Source organism: Ananas comosus, unplaced genomic scaffold (genome assembly GCF_001540865.1).
Source record: "Ananas comosus cultivar F153 unplaced genomic scaffold, ASM154086v1, whole genome shotgun sequence".
Classification (NCBI taxonomy): Eukaryota; Viridiplantae; Streptophyta; class Magnoliopsida; order Poales; family Bromeliaceae; genus Ananas; species Ananas comosus.
Window position 1 is genome coordinate 22,585 of NW_017890680.1, and position 13,682 is coordinate 36,266.

Genomic DNA, 13,682 nt, shown 5'->3' on the forward strand with positions numbered 1-13,682 from the left:
TGTTGGAGTTGAATCCTCTGTTTCGGTTGTGGCCGAATTAGCTCCGAAATCGTTCCCAATTTCGGAAGCCCACCAGTGAAGGAATGCGTGACAGGTACTGGGATGGATAGGGGAGCAGTTGAGAGGCGATCTCCTACCAATGGAGAGAGGCGAGGTCGAGAGACAACTTCGAGACGGCTTGGGACAGGAGCTTATACCGAGGAAGACGATGTTGCGAACGAGCTTTGCCGAACTTCTACCCGATGGAGTGCCCTGCGAGCAAGAGAGAGAGAGAAGAGCGCGAGCCTGCGAGCAAGAGAGAGAGAGAGAGAAGAGCGCGAGAGAAAACGAGAGGCGAGAGAGCGAGAGAAAGCGAGGAAGCGAGAGAGAGCGAGAAACAGAGATAGCGAGAGAGCTGTGCGGGAGAGAGAAGTGTAGTAGGGTTTAATTTAGGTTAGCTTTAGCAAGAAGTAAAAAAGGGGTGAGGTTAGAAGCTACTGTGCTAGTGGGTTAATATCAGCCATTGGATCTGATAGTTGTAGGATATACACCTTCCTATAGGAGTACAGGTAGACTTTTCCTAAGTGATAAGAACAAACAATTGCTCTTTAACCCTTCAATTCAGCAAAAGTGCATTACAATCCTGCAGTTTACATTTCAGTCCCTACAGGTTCGCAATTCAGTCCCTGCTGGCAGCAGCAGCTTTGGCAGCCCGTTTCTCACATCCAGCTCACTCCGAATTCATCCAAACACTTCCAAAACATGCTAAACTCTATGCCCAAGCTACCAATTTAATTTGGAAGCATTTAATTTTCATTTTAGCATCATTTTAGCCGGATTAGCAATGAAATCAAGCTCCAATTCCATTCATGGCAGCAACTTCACTTCGGAGCCTTTTCGCGCTTTCGGTTCACTTCGAAACCCTCCAACTTCTTCCAATACAAGCCAACTAATATTCCTAAGCTTCCAAATTAATCCGGGAACATTCCAAACTACATTCTTGCATTATCATGATCAATTTGCTCAAACTATCCAATACAAATCCTGCACCTGGCAGCACTTTACTCCGAGCTTCTTTTTGCGCTACCACTTCGCACCAAACACTTCAAAACCCTTCTAAGACATGCCATTAGCTATCCCAAAGCCTCCAAATTAATTCGGAGATACTACAAATTATCCTCAAGCCTCACTTTGATTTATTTACTCGAAGTTAGCGTCGAAATCTGGAAACTCTCTTTACATTTCGTTTCGCGCCCAACTTGCGCCGAAACACTCATTTATCTCCGGAATTCATTCCCACGCATCCAAAATCACTCGGGCAAGATACAAAACCAGCTCAAACCCTACTTCGATCCTCTAGATCAAAGTTGACATCGCAACTCCAAGTTTCCATATATTACATACCAGACCATGAATTAAAATTGAAAGTAGGAGTTCCAATAATGTTGTTGCGCAACATAAGTCAAAGTTCCGGACTTTGTAATGGTACCCGTTTATTTATTACTCAATTAGCTCCAAGGGTTATCGAAGCCCAAATTTTTACGGGGAATCATGCTGGCAAAAAAGTTTATATTCCACGCATTGTGATGCATGTAACAGAAACAAAATGGCCATTTGTTTTGAAACGAAGACAATTCCCTGTTCGCGTCTGTTATGGCATGACAATCAATAAAAGTCAAGGGCAGACTCTACAACGAGTTGGCATTTATCTACCGAAGCCAGTATTTTCGCATGGCCAACTTTATGTTGCAGTTTCTCGAGTAACCTCACGTCAAGGCCTGCATATTTTAATTGATAACAAAGACGACGAAGTCGAAGGATATACAAGAAATATTGTTTTCTCTGAAATTTTTGAGGACTTGGATTTATAAATTCATAGTCTATTATTCTGCTGTAATGTAGCATTTTAGAAAGCTTAAAGTAAATGTTCCTTTTTTTTATGTATCAAGCTTCTTATTTTTCAAATCTATAATCAATCTTACTGATTTTATTGTATTTTCATTGCAGAAAATTATTGCGGGATGGAATTTGTTCTTCTAAAAGACCTTGCTTTAGCACAGAAACACTGTAAAATCAGAACCAGAGTTAGCAGAATGTGGGAAACAACAACACCGTTGCTTAAAAATAATATATTAAGCTTGGACTACTTGCTTATAGATGAGGAGGTTAGTATAAATTTTATTTCGACAAACTATTAAATATAAGTTACTTTTGGTGCACTCAGTACAAACGCATCTTTTAAATTTTCCGGTCTTACTACAACCATACATGAATTTTTGTAGGGATATGCAATGCAAGCTACTGTTCGTAAATATGATGCGGAACACTTTAGATCATTACTTTCTGAAGGTAAGGTATACATCTTTGAAAATTTCAATGTCGTGCCAAGCAGAAACAATTATAAAGTTGTCGATCGGAAATACATGGTGCAAATAAGTAAATGGACGCATGTAGTCAAAGCAAACAACGATATCGGCTCTATTCCGCTCTACAGTTTTTACTTCATCAATTTTGGACATGTTAAAGCCAAAAAGTGCAACGATGCTTGCCTGATAGGTATTGTTATTTTTCTTTACTATTTATAAATTTATTTACTATTAACCAAATATTGATTGCATTACATCTGAGTAATATAATAATAATAACTCTTTATGCATTGTTTCATTCCTCAGATGTTCTAGGGGGTATTATAGCTATTGCTCCTGTTTCGCATACGTATGTTGCGCAAGACTTAACTGCAATTAGGAAATTAGAAATTCGAGATTTAGAGTAAGCTCTAAATAATGGTTTAATTCTCTTATAGCTTAGTTTTCTTTCCCCATAATAATTTTTTCCTCCGTATTTTTATGGATATCTTATAGTGATCAAGTTTTGTCGGTCACGTTATGGGACAAATTTGCTCTCGATTTTGATGACAATTTTCTCAAGCAAAAAGAGGCCGACGGTCCGGTTGCAATTGTTTTAGCAAGTATGACCGTACACACATATCGAGGTATACTAAATGAATTGTTATATTCTACCTTCCAAACTATGCTATTTTAAAATTGGATCTTTTCTAATGTATTTTTTTGTTTATTAGATCATGTTTATTTGTCAACTTGCTCAGCATCAAGATTATACACTAATTTAGAAATACCTGAAGTTTTAACGTTCAAGAATAATCTGCGCAGGTAATAAATAGTTTATTATGCTTCTTTATTTGTCATACTAATATTCAAAATATAATACTAACAATATGGTTGTCTACAGCAAACAAACATCACCTGTACCGATTCACCGTATGGAATCTGCTGATAAACCACTTCTTTCATCGCTCGAACAAATGAACACAAATCGGAAAACTATTGCCGAACTAATTACACCAAACCTACTTGAGGCACAAGTACGGAAATTACTTTACTCTTCCTGCTATTTGCTTTTGATATATAAACGTTTCCATATTATGTAGTAAATATATTTGCATCAACAGTTGAAATAAATACCTTCTGTATTGTTCTAAAATATTAGGGCATTAAATATACTTGCGACGCCAAATTAGTAGCTGTTGATACAACATATGGTTGGTGGTATAAAGCATGTTACGATTGTAAAGGAGCAGTCAAGGATTATGGTGGTAATTTTTGGTGTGGTCAATGCGGGAGAAATGATCGTGCACCTATACCATGGTAAAAATTTAAGAAATGTTCGATTACATATGATACTTCGGAATTTTTTTTTTGTTATGGAATTTGACAGTTAAATAACTAATAAATTAGGTACAAACTAAATGCTGTTGTTGAAGATGAAACCGAAACTGCAGATTTTACGATATTTGGCAAAGTCACACAGGATTTGCTCCATGTTCCTGCCCAACAATTGGCAATCACAGCCAATTCAGATAGATTTGTGCTGCCGCCTGTTGTGGAAAATATCATTGGGCAATCTTATATTTTTCAAATAGTGCCAGATAATCACAAATCGAGTACGAATCTCAAGTCGTTTCGTGTCACCAAAATTTTCCCTCCTACCTTGGAAATCAAAGGGAAAAATAAGGAATGCGAAAACAGTATTCAGAAAATTGAAGATGAAATTGTTGAGAGTACAATTGCTGTTACACAAATTGATGACATTGTCGAGGAAATATCCCCGACCCAACTGTTGCAGATAATGTAAGAAAAAATAGTATTAGTTATTAGAATGGATTTTATATATATATATATATATATATATATATATANAGAAATGATCGTGCACCTATACCATGGTAAAATTTTAAGAAATATTCGATTACATATGATACTTCAGATTTTTTTTTTTGTTATGGAATTTAACAGTTAAATAACTAATAAATTAGGTACAAACTAAATGCTGTTGTTGAAGATGAAACCGGAACTGCAAATTTTACGATATTCGGCAAAGTCGCACAGGATTTACTCCATGTTCCTGCCCAACAATTGGCAATCATAGCCAATTCAGATAGATTTGTGTTGCCGCCTGTTGTGAAAAATATCATTGGGCAATCTTATATTTTTCAAATAATGCCAGATAATCGCAAATCGAGTATGAATCTCAAGTCGTTTCGTGTCGCCAAAATTTTCCCTCCTACCTTGGAAATCAAAGGGAAAAATAAGGAATGCGAAAACAGTATTCAGGAAATTGAAGAAGAAATTGTTGAGAGTACAATTCCTGTTACACAGATCGATGACATTGTCGAGGAAATACACCCGACCCAGTTGCCGCAGATAATGTAAGAAAAAATAGTATTAGTTATTATAATGGATTTTATATACATATATATATTGATGTATTTGATTTTGCCTCAGAAGTTTGCAATCAAATGCAGAAGCATTTAAACTAAGGAAAAGAAAAAGGCCTTTTAGGTATCAATGTTTTTCCTTGTTTTCGTGTAACGATTCTAGCATCTCTCGAGTTTTTTTCCCCCTCCGATAAAAAATAATATCTATATATTTTTTTTTTCCCAGTTGTGTCGACCATTCTGGATCAGAAGGTGAGGAAACATGAGGTTCCTAATGCTAAATTGGTCCAGAAAGCTATATGGAGAGGTAAGGTGTTCTGATGAAAGACCCGACTTTGGTACTTTTTTTTAGCAAGCCTTAGAGGTTTTGGATGTGTTTGTGGAGGAACTTTGTGAACTTTTGTGGAGGAATGTTGTAGACAAACATTCTGAAGGAACTTTGTAGGCCTTTTTTAAAATTTTATGTGTATATACTTTATGCGTATACTTTGTTGAATGTCATGTTACATAACCGTTCAATGTAGCAAGGTTTTTTTTTCCGTTACCTTGATAATCGCTATAAGAATGTGTTGCATAACTATCTGTTGTGAAAATGCAGCTTTTTTTTCCCCCTCGCAATGCATGAGACTTTCCTGCATACATGTGTACTATGTTGTTTATATTGATGGACATTTTTGGGATGTTGTGACTCCTGTTTTAGCTAAAGGAATGCAAAACTATTTACTATTTGCTATGTTACATACCCATTCAATTGCCATGAAAATATAGGGTTTTTTTTCCCCCTGAATTTTCTTCGATTTTGCAATGCATAAGGTTTTTCTGCATGCATGTGTAGTGCGATGTTTATATTAAATGGACATTATTGGAATGTTGGGACTTATGTTTTACCAAGAGAAGTCTTAGGTCTTGATTCTATAGTTTTTAATTATTCTTAATTTCTTTTCTAAATAATTTTAATATACTTTATATTTTGTAGACTATATGTTTCTATATGTTCTAAAAATTATACTTTTTTAAAAAAATATTCTTAATTTGCAAATAATTCAAATATTACCTTCTCGCAGCATAGCGCGGGTCCGTACCTAGTTAATCATGGAAGCTGAATTTATAGCATGTTCAACGATAGTAATAGAGGGAGTATGGTTGATAAGATTTTTACAAAGTTTGGAAAAAAAATAAGGATAACTTTAATTCTGTGAAAATGCAGTGTGACAATCTGCAATTGCCTTTGTAAAGGATTCGAAATATCATGTAAGAACAAAGTACATAGATATAAATAATAATTTTGTAAGATACTTTATGGCACAAAATGATGTGGTTCTATAATATATTTTTACGTATCTGATGGTTGTGATGGTTGTTGATCCATTTACGGAATCTTTGACAAGAGATGTATACAGATCACATGTTGAATTACTAGAATTGTGTAGAAATGATGTATTGTACCTTTAAAAGACTGACTATATAAATATTAGTATATTGTGTTAATAAAATTTGTACTCTACTCCATTTTCTATGTGTAGAGTATACATTAATACTAGCATAAAAATATGTGATATTTGAAAGGTGTGTCACTAGACTAATGTCGTCTCTCTCACACGAGCGATAGCCTAAGATGCTAAGAAGGTGTGCTAAGATGAGTCAAATGTACACATTTTAAGAAAAATAAAAACATGTTCTCTGTGTGTGTGTACGTGTATGAATTGGGTTGGAATACTATTAATAATATTTGGGCCCTTTTGCTATCAAGTTTTTAATCCTTGGATGAAAAATTTTAGGATTAAAATGATAGTGGTTCCCTAGAGTTTAGTGGTGGTCCCCCTAGGGTTGAGTGGGTGGCTGGTTGAATAGTATGATCTAAAAGGTGGAATTGACTATAGTATAGATCTAACGGCTAAAAAAGCAATAGCAAAAGAGCGCAAACACTATTAATAGTATTCCAGCTCAGCTATATATAGAGAGAGAGAGAGAGAAAGAGAGAGAGAGAGCTAGGCCGGTATACTATCGGTAGCACGGAGGCCTCCGTGCTACCAAGTTGTTTTCAATGATGCAGCTTCCAAATCGACGATCAGCTCCGTTAGACTTGATCTACACTATTAAAAATATTTGAAAACTAAATTTCATAATTTTGCAACATTATTTGGCTAGTGATCAAAAGGTCTCAAAATTGATAATTTTAATAGTAGATGTGATGTGTTTGTGAATTTAACGGTGTAAACCAATCCAAATCTGATAAAATTTTTATAAAAAATTCTTTTCACTATTTAGAGTAAGATCAGTATCTCTGATCTTAAATTCAAGTCTTTTATCATCATTTTTTATGAGATTTTTATTTTCGGCCGTTCATTTTTAGACTACTCATTTAATAGGTAAATGATGCCGAAAAATTATGAAATTTAATTTTTAAATACTTTCAATAGTTTAGATCAAGTCTAACGGAGCCGATCGTTAATTTAGAAGCCGCATCATTGAAAACAACTTGGTAACACGAAGACCTCCGTGCTACCGATAGTATACCAGCCGAGCTCTATATATATATATATATAGAGAGAGAGAGAGAGAGAGAGAGAGAGAGAGAGAGAGAAAGAGAGAGAGAGAGTTGAGCTGGAATACTATCGGTAGCAAACGGACTCCGTTGCCACCCATTTGTTTTCGATGATAGAGCCTTCAAATTGGCGATCGGTACCGTTGAACATGATCTATACCATTTGAACTATTTAGAAATCAAATTTCTAAATCTTTTCGACATCATTGACCTAATGATCAAAGGGTTTGAAAATTTGTAATTTTAAAGGTAGATATGAAGCGTTTTCTCGTTTAACGGTGTAAAGCTATCCGAATCAATTGAATTTTGGTTAGAAAATTCTTTAAACTATTTAGAACAAGATCTATACTCTCGATCTTGATTACAAAATTCCTACCATAACTTTTTAGAGGATATTTATTTTCAGTTGTTCATTTTTACGTTCACTTGATGGACAAGAGAACAATATCGGAAATGTATGAAATTTGATTTCTAAACACTTCAAGTGGTATAGATCATGTTCAACGTTGCCGATCGTCGATTTGGAGACTCCATCATCGAAAACAAATGGGTGGCAACGGAGCCCGTTTGCTACCGATAGCATTCTAGCTCAACTCTATATATATATATATATATATATATATATATATATATACTAGTAAAAATGTCATCTTGCCTAAAGTCAAGATGAGATCCATACTTGAATTGTTTGTATCTTTTTGGACCAAATATGATAATCTCACAATCATGTAGCCTAAGTTACTAGATGTAAAATCTCTTATGTGTCATACTAAAAATGTCATCTTGACTAAAGTCAAGATGAGGTCCATACTTGAATTGTTTGTATCTTTTTGGACCAAACATAATAATCTCACAATCATGTTAGCCTATGTTACTATATGTGAAATCTCTGATGTGTCATACAATAAAACTAGTTTAGTTAACCCGCGCGATGCGGCGGATAGATATTGCTGTAGCAAAATGACTCGAAGATAGATAATGGTAAAAAACTAAGTTTTCCACAAAAAAAAGAAGAAGAAGAGTAGCACATCCTAACATTGCACAACTTCCTAAATAAAGAAATAAAGCAACTCAATCAACTGCCATATAAAAAAAAAAAAAAAAGGAAGCAATCTAAAAATTGGAGTACTTGAAGCTAAAATTAAAGGAAAGCAGCTGTATTCAACAATTTTAAACAACAAAAAAGTCTAACATACATGAAAAACTTTCAAATATCAAATAAAATGAACTCACATGAGACTTGAATGTAAAAAGTAATAGTAATAGTAGCGTGACATTTTTTTTCATTCTTTGCGACATAAAAGCCACACCATAATAAGAGTAGCAACCATTTCAAGTACAAAGTATAGTATACAATTTTTATTTTTTCCCCCAATCAGAGAAGATGGGAAAGGTGGTGGTGGGGATGACGATGGCATGTGCAGTGGTTGTGAGGTGGTGGTGCGGCACTGGGAAATAGAGAGGAAACCTTCAATTGTATTATAGTATCGTTTTCGCAAAATTTGCTCCTCCCTATAGAGTGCTTCTAATTCAGCCAACTGAGCACCTTGCTTCTGTAAAATTGTAGCTGTTTGCTCATTCTTCCTATCAATGTCCTATAACAATGTCACATAGTTTTATACAATGTCAGTTTCATACATCAGTTATAAATGAATATGACGGTAGTCTAGTTACATCTGATCATAAGACTATGTTCATTGTAAGATCTAGAAAAGTTAAACACATACTGCTTTAAATTCTCGCAATTCTTCAAGTTCTTTTACACTGTTCTGCAACGTATCTAGTTCAGCATTTCTCAGCGTAAGCCTAGATTCAGCTGCTGTTAAGGCTTGTGAGGTGCTCTCCAACTTCTGCTCCAGTTCTGCTTTCTACACTCTAAGTTTCCGATTCTCCTCATAAAATTTTTCCATTGAACTTTTCTGCATTTTATGAAGCAAAGTCACTCTTGTGAGATAAATAACAAAAAAAAAAGACTAAAAGATGTACACAGCAAATTTAAGTGGAAAATAAATGACCAAAAGGTCACACCTCTTCATTTGTCATTCTCTCAAGCCTTTGGACCTTCTGTTCAAGCAGAGATTTTTCCATCAGCAGCTTCTTAAAGGTTTCTTTTGACGCATGCAGTTCCTTCCTACATGTCTTCAACTCCTCCTGAATCTTACTCAACACCTTTGAACGAAAACAAAGAAGAAAAGTAATCAACAAATCATGCTCATTAAATAAACATGTCACAAAAAAGAAAGAGGTCCACAGATTGAGGGCGGTGGCAATAGTGAGGGAGCTCAAGAAGCAGTGCGCCACGCTGATTGGAAAGCTACAATAGATCGCGAACGCCATGACTATGGAGATGCATTTGGAGCTCGCATGTGAGGGCAAGAGCAAGCTCAAGATGTGCATCAACTTTGTCGGCAACCTCCCTCATTAACTGCAGTTTAGTTTTTGAATGCACCTTCTTCACCCATAGAGTAGCACTAAAACGACGCATCTGAATTTTGTTGGTATCCCTAACCTCGCCTATAACACAATTCATTAATGACGAATTAGTGAATCAAGAAGATTTGGATATATTATTAGTTTTAGCCAACATTTAAATGATGATATGAAAAACTAAAGTCTTAACATTCAAATATAGACCCAAATTATAAACTTAACACTAATTAAGAACTTTCAGCATCTAAATGCTGAGTTTAAGAGCAGTATCTCATTTATTTTACTAACAATTATCTCACTGAAAATTTTAAAACCTCTATGGACAATTCATCTAGTAATTCTCAAATATGCAAGTTATTTAAAAAATTGCAAAGGCTCTTGAAAATTTTGGTGAAAGATTTTTTTTGCTTAGACAAAAGTTGTCAATGGCTATGAGAAAGGATTAGGGCCTCATGCAACACGTGATGTTGTCAAATATTCTTTAAATGAGAGAAAAAAAAAAAACTGAAATACAATCTAGAGATACGAACATAATCTCAAACCATTCAACTAATTCAGTCTAATTTACTAAACTATTGAGGGGTTCATTTCAAAACGGACATTGAGGGGTTCAACTAATTCAATTATTTTCAATCTAACTCACTAAACTAACTATAAGTTCTTAAAGCGTTTAGTTCGTTCACTTCAAAATTGCCTTTGACCGAGGGGGTCCCAGTAAGCATTCCCTATAATCAAAGAGTGCACAATAAAAGCAAAAAATAAGAACATAATCTCAAATCTTAAAATTGAGAAAAAAACCTAATTGACAAAAACGACAAACATAAATCCAAATTATATGACCAAATAAAACCCTAATTATGAAGCACCTCCACCTTGTAATCATCGCCGAACTCGACGCAGAATGTGTCGCAGAGGAATAAAAGATAGAGCAAAGTGCAGAAAGAAAGCATAAATTTGTTTTTTAAAAAAAGAACCCATCAAATATAGGTTATTTTGAACATGACCGCCTAACTTCCATTCTTCTGTATTAACACCCATTGACTTCTGCTTGGTTTGATTTGAGCTGTTAGTTGAATTGGAGATTCCAAATATATCAGCATCTCCATTATCTATAAACCGATAACCATTAATTGAACACCCAAATTTGTCAATTGAAAAGCATACAGGCACCATCACTAATTCTTGGGCTTTTTTTGCAAATAGCCCCCTGACAAATTTTATTTGCAAAAATAGCCCTGTCCAAAATTTATTTGCAAAAATGGCCCTGCCCCTGCCACGCCAGTGCCACGTCAGCGCCACGCGGGCAAGGGCTCGGCCAGGTGTTCAAGTTGAACACGGTGATCGGTTCACCGTGTCTAAACACGGTGAACCAATCACCGTGTTCAGTAGAAATGGGGCGCTCGGTATTTCTATTGAACACGGTGAACTAATAACCGTCTCTAGACACGGTAATTGGTTCAGCGTGTTCGATAGGAATACCGCACGGAAAAAGCGCACAGGATATCTCTATTGGACACGGTGAACCATTCACCGTGTTCTCTTTGAATACACCTCCCCCCCACCCCCGAACTCTGTCTNGTGAACAAAGTCGGCCTTGCAGCGTGGGCGAGTTGCTTAGCTGCTTGGCAGCGAAGGATGCGCAAGCCTCTGTACCGTTAATCCAAAGACTGGTGAGTTTTATCTAGTTTTGGGATCTAAAGGTTTTAGGGTTAAGGCACGGGATCTTACCGTTGCCCCTTCTTTAGGCGCCACGCTCGAAGCTAACACTCGGGCTTGGTAGATGAATAGAAGAGATCCAAAGTAAGCTTGGTAAAGATTTGGTATTTTGGGATCAAATGTTTAGGTGGTAATATCCAAACTCCGAATGGAGTTTTCAGGTTCGAGGTTCGAACTCTCTCCCTCTCTTCTTCTATAGAAGAAGAAGAAGAATCGGAAGAGGAAGAGGTGGAAGGAGAGGAAGAAGAAAAGGAAAAGGAAGAAGAAGAAGAAGAAGAGGAAGAAGAAGAGAAAGAAAAGAAAGATCTCTCTCTCTCGTTTCTCCTTCACTCTCTCTCTCTCTCGTTGACTCTCCCTCTCTCTCCCCAGGGGGTGGAGATTATTTCCGGTAAAATGTTTATCCGGGGAGTTGAAAGGTAGATTATGTGTCGGGAATGACCCAACAAAAGCGTCGCTCCCTGGTCAGGATCCAGCCCCTCTGGCCAGGGGCTCTCGAGAGGTAGAGCCCGTCTTCTTAAAGCGCAAGCCCTTGGCCAGGAACGGACTCTCTGGCCAGGGGCCCTCTGGCCAAGGGCTCGACCTAAGAGCCCTGAATCGGTTTAAAGCCGATTAGAGCGACCCGGTTGCAAGCCCTTGGCCAGGGAGTGATGGTCCCTGGCCAGAGTAGTCTCTGGGGGCGTCGGCTCGGACTACCCTGGCCAGGGAGGGACGGTCCCTGACCAGGGGCTCTCGTAAAGACGAGGTCACGTCTAAAAACGTGACCACGAGAGCGCCTGGAAAGAAATTACGTGAAATACGTAATATTAGTGGAAGCCTGAAAGGCTTCGAATGTGTTAGCTGTTGATCAGCTAAGGTCAGCTTCAGGTTAGGAGCATAAAGCTCTTAAGTGAAGGAGTGTAGGAGGGGTGGAATTTCCTCAAAGCAGGAGCTTTGCTTGAGTTATGAAGTGGTAGATGAATCTTAGAATTTAAGGCCCGAGTATGGAACTAGTGAGGAATTTGTCCGCTCCTACTAAGCGAAAGTAGAGGAGGAGCTCGAGGGTCCACCGAAGCGCTAGCAGCACTAACGAGGTGGCCTGAGCTTGTATTCCTTAAAGAGCTAAGGAATTGAATGCGTGAAGTGCTCGCCATTAACGGTGGCCTTTGAGGAGCATTGAATCTAGAAGGACTTCGAGGCCGCCAAGTATGTTGTAACGCACGAGCCCTAGCCCATATATAAACGCCTCTAACCTCTGCACCTTATGCAACACATGTAGGCGTTCGAAACCGCCATTGCGCTCAGCTATTCGGTGGCAGGGTTAGGCGAGGTTTTAGAGTATACCCGGTTACATAGCCCCTGAATCGAACGGGGCTTGAGGTTTAGCAGATTGCGGGGAGTAGCCGCTCTGGAAGTTCTTCTGCACCAGTGGGTGGCGCTTGAGGTTTAGAGCAGCCGCGGATAGGCGTATCGAAACAACAGCTCTGACGCGGCATTCATCGGCAAACGCTCGTTCCGCTTGAAAAAGAAGGCGGAGGGCGTTATGGAGCCCCGGTTTAAGACACGCGAGCGGGTGTAGTGAGGTTATTTACCCTTTAGCCGTGAAGGCGGGTATTTCTCGGAGCTTACCACGGTAGAGGTGTGATCTTACTATTGACAACAACATCCGCTTAAGCCGGTAACCATTTAGTGATGTTATTTATACCGTATATCACCGTTAATATTTTGACAGTGATTTTCATTTTTTTAACAGCGATATTAAGTATCGCCGTCAACATCGCCGCCAAAATGTTGACAGCGAATATTTCGTCAGCGATAAATTATATCACCGTCAAAGTTTGACAGCGATAATAAATCGCTGTTAAAAAAATTTTATAATGTTGTGAAACCATTGGCGGCGATATACATATAAAATTCAGTTAAAGCTACTGAATATCGCCGATAAAAACTTGACAGCGAAAATTAAAGCTACTTATCGATGTAAAAAAGTTAGCGGCGATATACAAATATGTACAACTAAAAAAATTAAAACATCGTTGTTAAGAGGTTGGCGGCGATCATCGAATTCAGTTCATTAAAATAGCATCGTTAAAAATTGCAGGTCAACTCTATGTATTAATTTAAAATATTCTCGTTAAAAATTAGCGGGTTACTCTAAAGATTTATTTTTATCGTTAGAATTATGAAAAGGTGTATACGTTTATTGTAAGTTTTGAATTAAAAGTTTATTTGAGATAATCGTACCGAGTAGTTATATTTTTATTTTTTACGTGAAAATAATAAATTTTTATATTTTCATGG

General features: G+C 37.2%; 1 long non-coding RNA gene across 1 annotated transcript; it reads right to left on the reverse strand.

Annotated features, from left to right (window-relative positions):
- Positions 1-8,581: 8,581 nt before the first annotated feature.
- On the reverse strand, positions 8,582-10,623 carry LOC109704076. The gene is made up of 4 exons (XR_002214158.1): positions 10,562-10,623; positions 9,288-9,773; positions 8,987-9,178; positions 8,582-8,854 (listed from the first exon to the last, which is right to left on the reverse strand). It is a non-coding gene; the product is annotated as an uncharacterized LOC109704076 (long non-coding RNA).
- Positions 10,624-13,682: the final 3,059 nt, after the last annotated feature.